General features: G+C 38.4%; 1 protein-coding gene across 2 annotated transcripts in view; it reads left to right on the forward strand.

Annotated features, from left to right (window-relative positions):
- Window positions 1–6,277, forward strand: part of FOXN3 (forkhead box N3) — a 168,553-nt gene extending 162,276 nt beyond the window's left edge. For both annotated transcript variants that reach the window (XM_031065626.1, XM_005417432.3), the window contains one exon: window positions 1–6,277. This exon is cut by the window's left edge and continues 1,141 nt beyond it. The gene's annotated coding sequence lies outside the window, so the exon portion shown is untranslated.
- The last annotated feature ends 1,194 nt before the right edge of the window (window positions 6,278–7,471 follow it).

The following is a 7,471-nucleotide window of genomic DNA, read 5'->3' on the forward strand; positions in this document are numbered from 1 at the left end:
CAGGAATGCACTTCTAGTGTGTCACGTATCCTATGTGGCTCATAATGTGAAGACTGATAACTCTAAGTTAGAGGAAATTTAAATTATGTATGCAATGGGTTTCAGTGAAATAAGGAGGGAGGGGTGTGACTGTTAGTAGTGTCGTTAACCATTGAATTCTGTCTTCTATATTAAATTGAAAGAATGTTCAAAAAGCCATAAGCCTGAAGATTGGCACTGCGTGCAAAAACTAATAGTAATAGGGAAAAACAAACTATGTCTTCTAAACTGCCTGAGTGAAAAGTAATCAAGTCTAAGAAATTACAGTAGATACAATGTACATCAGAATCTTTTTCTGTGGATCACATCCTTGATCTAACACAGGAAACAAAGCTACAAAACCTGCCATTAGTAGTATTCTGTATTTAAAAATAGAAGGAAAGCATATTGGTGAACAGTAAAATTCAGAAGTTCAACAAAAGAGCTCCTACACTGCCCTCAGAAGTGAGTGCAGTGACCATTAGTCAGGATTCATCTGTGCAAAACTGACAACAAATTTCCAGATTCAACCAGCATAGCCAGCAGAAGAAATTTGATCCACATTGCATGGATTCTTTAGGGAAAGGGGGAAAACAAAAAGCAAACAATTTTTTTTATTCAAAGATGACAAAGTTCTTGTAAGGTAAATAATGTATTTAGCATGAAGCATGAATTATTTTCATATAAATATAGAAAATAGAGAAAAAGGCTATGCCTCTAATTTTTAAGCCCTTAGGCTTAGAGTTTGTTTTTGGGGGGTTTTATTTTTTTTGTTTTGTTTTGTTTTTGTTTTGGTTCTTTTTTGTTGTCATTGGGGTTTTTTTGAGCAGGTGTTTAAGGTTTAACCTTCTTCAGGGACAAACACTGACTGTTGGGGAACTTACTCTGCAATATTAAAAAATAAAATCTTCATGCTCTGGTAGGGCTTGGATGGTTGAATTATACTGCCTTGTCTGCACATTCAGCCCCCTCTCCCTACTTCTGTTAAAAAAAAGAAAAAAAAAAGAAAAAAGTAAAAGTGTGTCTTTTCTTCGTCTGTACATGTGTAACATGACGCAATAATCTGAGGGCAAATTTAGTAGTGAGTGTGTATGACAGAATCAAGAAAATAATGGGAGGTTAACTGAGGAAACTCTCTGATTTGATTCAGGAATAAGTAGACAAGAAAATAGCTTTGCTAATTTGCCATGAAAAATTGAAGTTAGTTAAGAGCCTTATGGAGGTGTCCGAATAAAAACCAGTGTTACAGAGAGTGTGATTCAGGTACAGTGCTACTCTGGTAAGGATGGCTACGAGACTGAAAATCACTACAGCACAGAGAAGCTGTGAAATAAACTAAACAGTCTCTCTCACCTGGATTCTTGCATTTGGCATGAAAAATTCTACACTTAGAATATCCTAGAGGCAAAAAGAAAATCCCAGAAACCAACCATTTAAGAGAACAAAATGGTTGGTTTCTAAAGAGTATAGGTTTAGATTTATCACTAACAGCTGTTTCAGGCAGCAGTTTAACCAAGATGGATCTAGTTTATGAAGAGTGAGTTAGAGAAGGGTTTGACTTCCTACTCAGTGCAGTGAGCTAAAAGTTGTATTTGGAGATGCCTGTGGTGTGTGCTCAGTTAGGAGATGGAAGGACTGAAGGACAGGCTGGTCTGGACCTGGTTCTGTGTCCCACAAGCATTTTGTAAAGAACAGGGCAGCACAGCAAAAGTGTGCCTCTCCTACCATCTCAGCCAGCATGTCCTGGGATCCAGGAGCAGCTTGACAGCTGCCAGAGCTCAGCACAACTGCCAGCTTAGGAGATAAGGAAGGAGAGAACCATGGATAGTGCGAGAAACAGCCTTGTTCCTCTCAGTTTGCAGGGCCAATGCATGCAGCATTGATTCCCAGCATTAGTTAAGTCAGGAGTACATAGAGACTAACTTCTGTTGGCTGTCTGCAGCCCTTTAGATAACGTTGGGGAAAACAGGAAGGACCAGTCCCTTGGCCAGGTAGCACAGAGATGAATGAGCCATAACATTTCCCTTGTCTGATCAGACTGGGATAATTGCTTCTTCCCAGGTCCATGCTCTCTACAGCCAAAGTCTGTAGGTGGTGAAGCACACAGCCCTGTACAAAAGAACTTGGTCTTCATCTTTTACAGACTTTTGGGAGAGTCATTTGAAATAGAAGATACTACAGTATCACTTTGCCACCACCTTTGCTCATTGATGCATAGTTGTGTCAACTCAGGAGTGGCTTAATATTTACCAAAAACAGCACTGAAAAATCTAGTGGCAGAAAATACAAACCTTGGCTCAGCCATCTCTGTCCTCCAGGGAAAGCAACATGTTTGTGTGCCAGTGGCCAGATTCTGTCCACAACACTAATTCCAGAGCAACTTCTCTGATTGCAGTGTGTCAGTGCAAATGAGATCAGTATCTGCTGAAAAACAAGTACCATTCATTAATGTGGACTCTTGGTGGCTAAATATATAATTACCACTAGTATTGCTCATCTTAGAAAGCAGTCATTTTGCATAAATATCTAATTAGGCAGGTTAACTTTATACAGATATATATATAGATATATATGTATAACACCTATCTAAGACTTCAACAAGTTCTCTATATACTTCCTGGTAAACCTAAAATGTTGGCAAGCATCTATTTTCATATAAAATTTGTTTCTCCTAGTCTGATCTGCCTGGAAGGTATTCTTTGGTAGGATTTTACAAAGTTACGTTCAGGAACCAGCAGGTTGGGCTGCCATCAATGGATTATTTCTGGTGTTTAAAAACAACTTTTTCTTATTGATGCTTACTCTGACTGTTGATGAGAAGTACATAATTTGGATTGTATAAAGTATTTAGGAGTCACCTTTTAAACCATATTTGGGCCTGGCTGACAATGGCAACTTTGTCAGAACTGGTTCTGCTCCATCAGAGAAGTTCTCTTTTTTTGTGTAAGAACTGAAACTGATTTGTTTTCCAAGAAATACGATGTCAGCTTTTAATCAAGTTGTCTTTACTTTAACTGAATGATGTCAAAACGGACTGGTAATTGCACTGTATTACAAACTCTCTCACTTGCCAGGTAGGAGGTGGTGTGGTTTTGCTTGTTTGCTTTCCTTCTAAGCCATTTTGGGGTGAGAAGTTGTCAAATCTCTAACTTCCCCTTCTTCTCACTCTAAGTATTGCCAAATTAGCGTTTCTCCAAGACAGGTGGGGGCAAGGTCAGCAGGTGTTCAGTGGTGAGTTTCACATGGGCATGAATTGTAAGGGTTGCTGGACTTCATGGCGAGTTCCTTTGGAATATGCCTTCTGCAGCAAGAAGCTCTTGCAGGCCAGAGCTAATGCCATAAGCAGATTTCACCAGAATCTCCAGGGAGGTGAAATCTGCTGATTGTGCTTGCATTCTGCAAGCAGTTGGATGTCCTACTGCATTTTGGTGCAGATTCTGCTTGCATTTAAAAATGCAAGCACAGGTCTTGAACAGCTTAAATGTATCACCCCATAGCTGTTTCTGAAAGCAGTCTCCTTCTGATCTTCTCCTGGCAAAATTGGCAGTAGTTCTACAAAGATCACAGGGCTTTACAGCTGAAAAGCTGAATGTGGGAGTGAGGTGAGCCCTGTAGGACTGGAGAACTGTCCTGAGACTGTTCTCTTCTCTCCAGCAATTGAGGTTCATCTTCTTGTTCCTCTCCTACCTTAATGGGAGAAGGGAATCCCAAAGGAGATGCATTGGCTCCCAGTGCTCAGCTGAATTACTGTCTACGTGTGGAAAAGATACAGAAAAAAGCTGGAGGCTGCATTCTTCACTGGAGTGAGGTAGAGATACATTGACATACTTTAGCAGAGAATGAAATCCTAAATTGTACACCAAATGGCACCACAGATAAAATTACCAAAACAACACTTTGTCCTGGTTTCTTAGTAGTGGTAATTTATTTTCACTGAGATTCCAGCTCTCATCCCAATCCATCTAAAGATGTTGATCATAGAATCATAAAATATGTTGAGTTGGAAGGAACCCATCCGACTCTTGGCCCTGCACAGGACACACCAAGAATCACACTGTGGGTCTGAGAGTGCACAATCTGAGGTCTTCTAAAACTTGAAGGTGTCTGTCTTAACTCCTTTGCAGTTAGTGGAGCTGTAGACACCCAAGTGCTCCTGGAAGCCTTTACCATTTCACTATTATTATTATTATCATTACTACAATTTTTGCTTTAATCCGACCCTAGGCATTTTTGAAAACATTACTCTCCTGTGCTCCAGGATCAGAATAAAACTACTGAGAAAATGCATTTCCAATGCAATTTACTTCACTTCCTGGAGAATGCAAACCCAGCTCCTTCAGGCATATCACTACTGCCTGAATAGCTCATTGGCATATTTTATAGGAAATACTTTGAAACATTTTCTTAACTTTGCCACCAAAAGAGCATTTGAACCATACATCCTCCTGATTATAACAGAGTATCAGTGTTGACTGTCTGACCAGTTAAGTTTTAGTAGTGTACTTCACAGCCCTCCAGTAATATATCAAACACTGTTATGCACATAATGCAGCACTGTGATCTAATTTAAATAATACTTTTTTATTATTTATACTACTCTATGTAATATACATCAACACTTTGCTATATAACCTAAGTGATAACCCTCTTAGTTACCTGCCAAACTGAATTTCTGTTTGATTTATATTGCAATTAGCACAGTTACCAAGTTGTAATGATGTCTCTTTTCCTTTGAAATGGGATGTGTAAGTCAAACTATACATTTTGTGTATTTCTGTTTTGAGATGAAGTTTATAAGGATTTACACACAACATTCAGTGTTCTGTATAAATCTGCATACATTTGTAAATTCATCTGTTAATCCCCCTTTCTTTAGAAAGTATTAATTGATGGTGGTTTATTAGGGATTTTTATTTTTGCATTTTTATTTTTAGTACTGGTTATTCTTGAATTAAGCAGAGACTTGTCAGCTGGGTTGCTTTATCTTTGATCATGTACATGACCTTATAATTCTTCCACAGTTCAGCAAACAAGTACTAGCTTCACTGACCAAAAAACAGTCTCAACCTAATGTGTCTATGGTGCTGTATTTTGCTGGTATACATTTAAAACCAGAAATGATTTAAAGGTCACTTTTGAGTTGTTCTAATAAGTAGCCTTTCCTGGTTTGGGGAGTTTAGGTTTTGTTTTAGCATTGAAAACGATATATTTATCTGAGGCTATATAATGGTTTTTCTACTGTATCACATTTCCTTTTGCAAAGAGGGGAATATCAGCCTGATGCAACATCCTTTCACAATCAGTGGAAGGGGGTTTTGTTTTACTTTTTTATATTCAGTGGATTTCGTAAGGCTTTGGATCAGGCCAGCAGTTACAGGAGCTCATCATCTGAGGGTTTAAGGGATAAATGACAACTTGTGCTGGCCTTTAGTGCTAGAAGGGATTTCACCGAATACTAAAACTACATGCTGGACTCTGGAATGGCTGACAATCTAAAATGGGAATCTTTTTCATTTGTTTACTCTGGCCTGAAATCCCAATACCTTCTTTTTTTTGTTTGGATGACATTGAACTTGAGTACATTTTTAAGTTACTAGAGCATTGTACATTTCCTGAGTATGTGTGTGGGACAGCAATTGAAAATCATACCTGTTATTTGATAACCAGTTCCATGCCTGCATCATTCACACTCACTACTTAAAACTGCCATGATGTAAAATGTTGGGGGGAATGATTTGTGTGTGTATGAAAAGCATTATGAACTTGTACATTTTTTTATACTCTGATCTGTAATTTCTGAAGTATTTTGTTTTACAGAAAAAGTGATAAAGCAATCAAAAGACCAAGAGATTTAGTATCAATGCTTAAGGGTCACAGGACCTTAACTGGCCAATAAGTTAATTTAGTACAGTGATAAGCCAATTTTTTTTCCTGTACTTGGCGTCTGAAACTGCCAATTTCATCAATATTAAAATACGAACTGTGACGGGGAATGAACAGTGATGTTAAGTTGTATTTGTGTTTACCTAAATGAGCAGTCCGAAGGCAAGTGCAATCAGCTGATCTTTAGGAAATATGAAATTGTTGATTTAGAGGCATACTTGCATTTTACATTTTCTTGATGTGTAATCATATTGCCAAAGACAAACTATTTCATCAATTATTATTGTAAATAACACTTTCCCAAAACCTACCATAAAGTTTCTGTGATGTATTGTCTTCCAGTTGCAATAAAAATTACTGAGTTGCATCAATTGAACAATTGCATTTGTGTGAATATTAGTTTTAGAATATGCTCACGTATTAAGACAGAACAACAGTGGTTGTTTTGTTTGGTTTTTTTTTTAACAAGTTAATTCTTTCATTATTAGTAGTTCTGACCCTTGTGGGATGTTACCTGGATCTTCACTGCTGTAGATACCAGCTCATGGTAATTTCCTGTAAATGGCTAGACATACTAAACTGATGTTAAGTTAGGATCTGATCTTCCTTTTTCATCAGTTTTGCAGCACAGAAACAAAGCTGATTTCATTGGGAATTATTTTTTGTTTTGGGTTTTGGTTTTTGTGGGTTTTTGTTGTTGTTGCTGTTTTTTTTTTCTTAGTTAGCAACAATTAGAAGAGATCCAGTAATAAAAATGTCTAATGGCATATATATAACTTCCTGACAAACATACCTTTGTAATCTGTGCATTAATCCTTCCACTGAAGTCTAGTTGAAGAAAACAGTGTAAAAGGATTCTCTTCAGAGAATTAAGAAGTATAAAAAAATTGTAATGGTTCTCATAGCTTTCTCCAATTAAAATTAAACTGAATAGTACAATCTTATAAGTCACAGCATTCCGCAGACCCTGGGTTTTTGAAAGTGTTCTGTTAACAGTCGTAAATAACTATTTCTAAACTTTGAAAAGGACTGAGAAGAAAGAAAGCCCCTCAGTTCTTCCATCAAACTTTATCACAGCTGGTTTGAAGCGCTGCTGAGGCAGAGAGGGTGGTTTCTCAGCCATGTAATGAGAATGTGTGGCTGCTGAAGCTGGAACTCAGCTGACCTAAGAGTGTCCCCCTCTCTTAACTTGATGCCATCCAGAGTGGCTGGTATGGGAGACTACTGCACCAGGCTTCTGAGGGACAAGATGGATGTGGACATCCTGGGAGAAAGTGGAGCAGAAGAAGCAAATGTCTGAGATACACACAAAAGAGCATAAAAGTGCCCAAGCTTGATATCTGTCCAGGCAATTGCTACTTCCATGCATTGCCTGGAAAAGTTTGTTTGTAACCAATCCTCGGTGCCTGCTGCTGCTGCAATCGAACGAGGAGAGAAAAAACTTGGCCAAGGAGGGAGATGAGATGAGAGTTGACTGATGAGAAGGCAGAACCTCTTAGCTGTACTCTCAGCCACTTCCTCTAATGGATTCCCCCTCCCATCTGCCTCCAGCTAGGCAGGGATCACGTAG

This window comes from Geospiza fortis, unplaced genomic scaffold (genome assembly GCF_000277835.1).
Source record: "Geospiza fortis unplaced genomic scaffold, GeoFor_1.0 scaffold54, whole genome shotgun sequence".
In the NCBI taxonomy this organism is placed as follows: Eukaryota; Metazoa; Chordata; class Aves; order Passeriformes; family Thraupidae; genus Geospiza; species Geospiza fortis.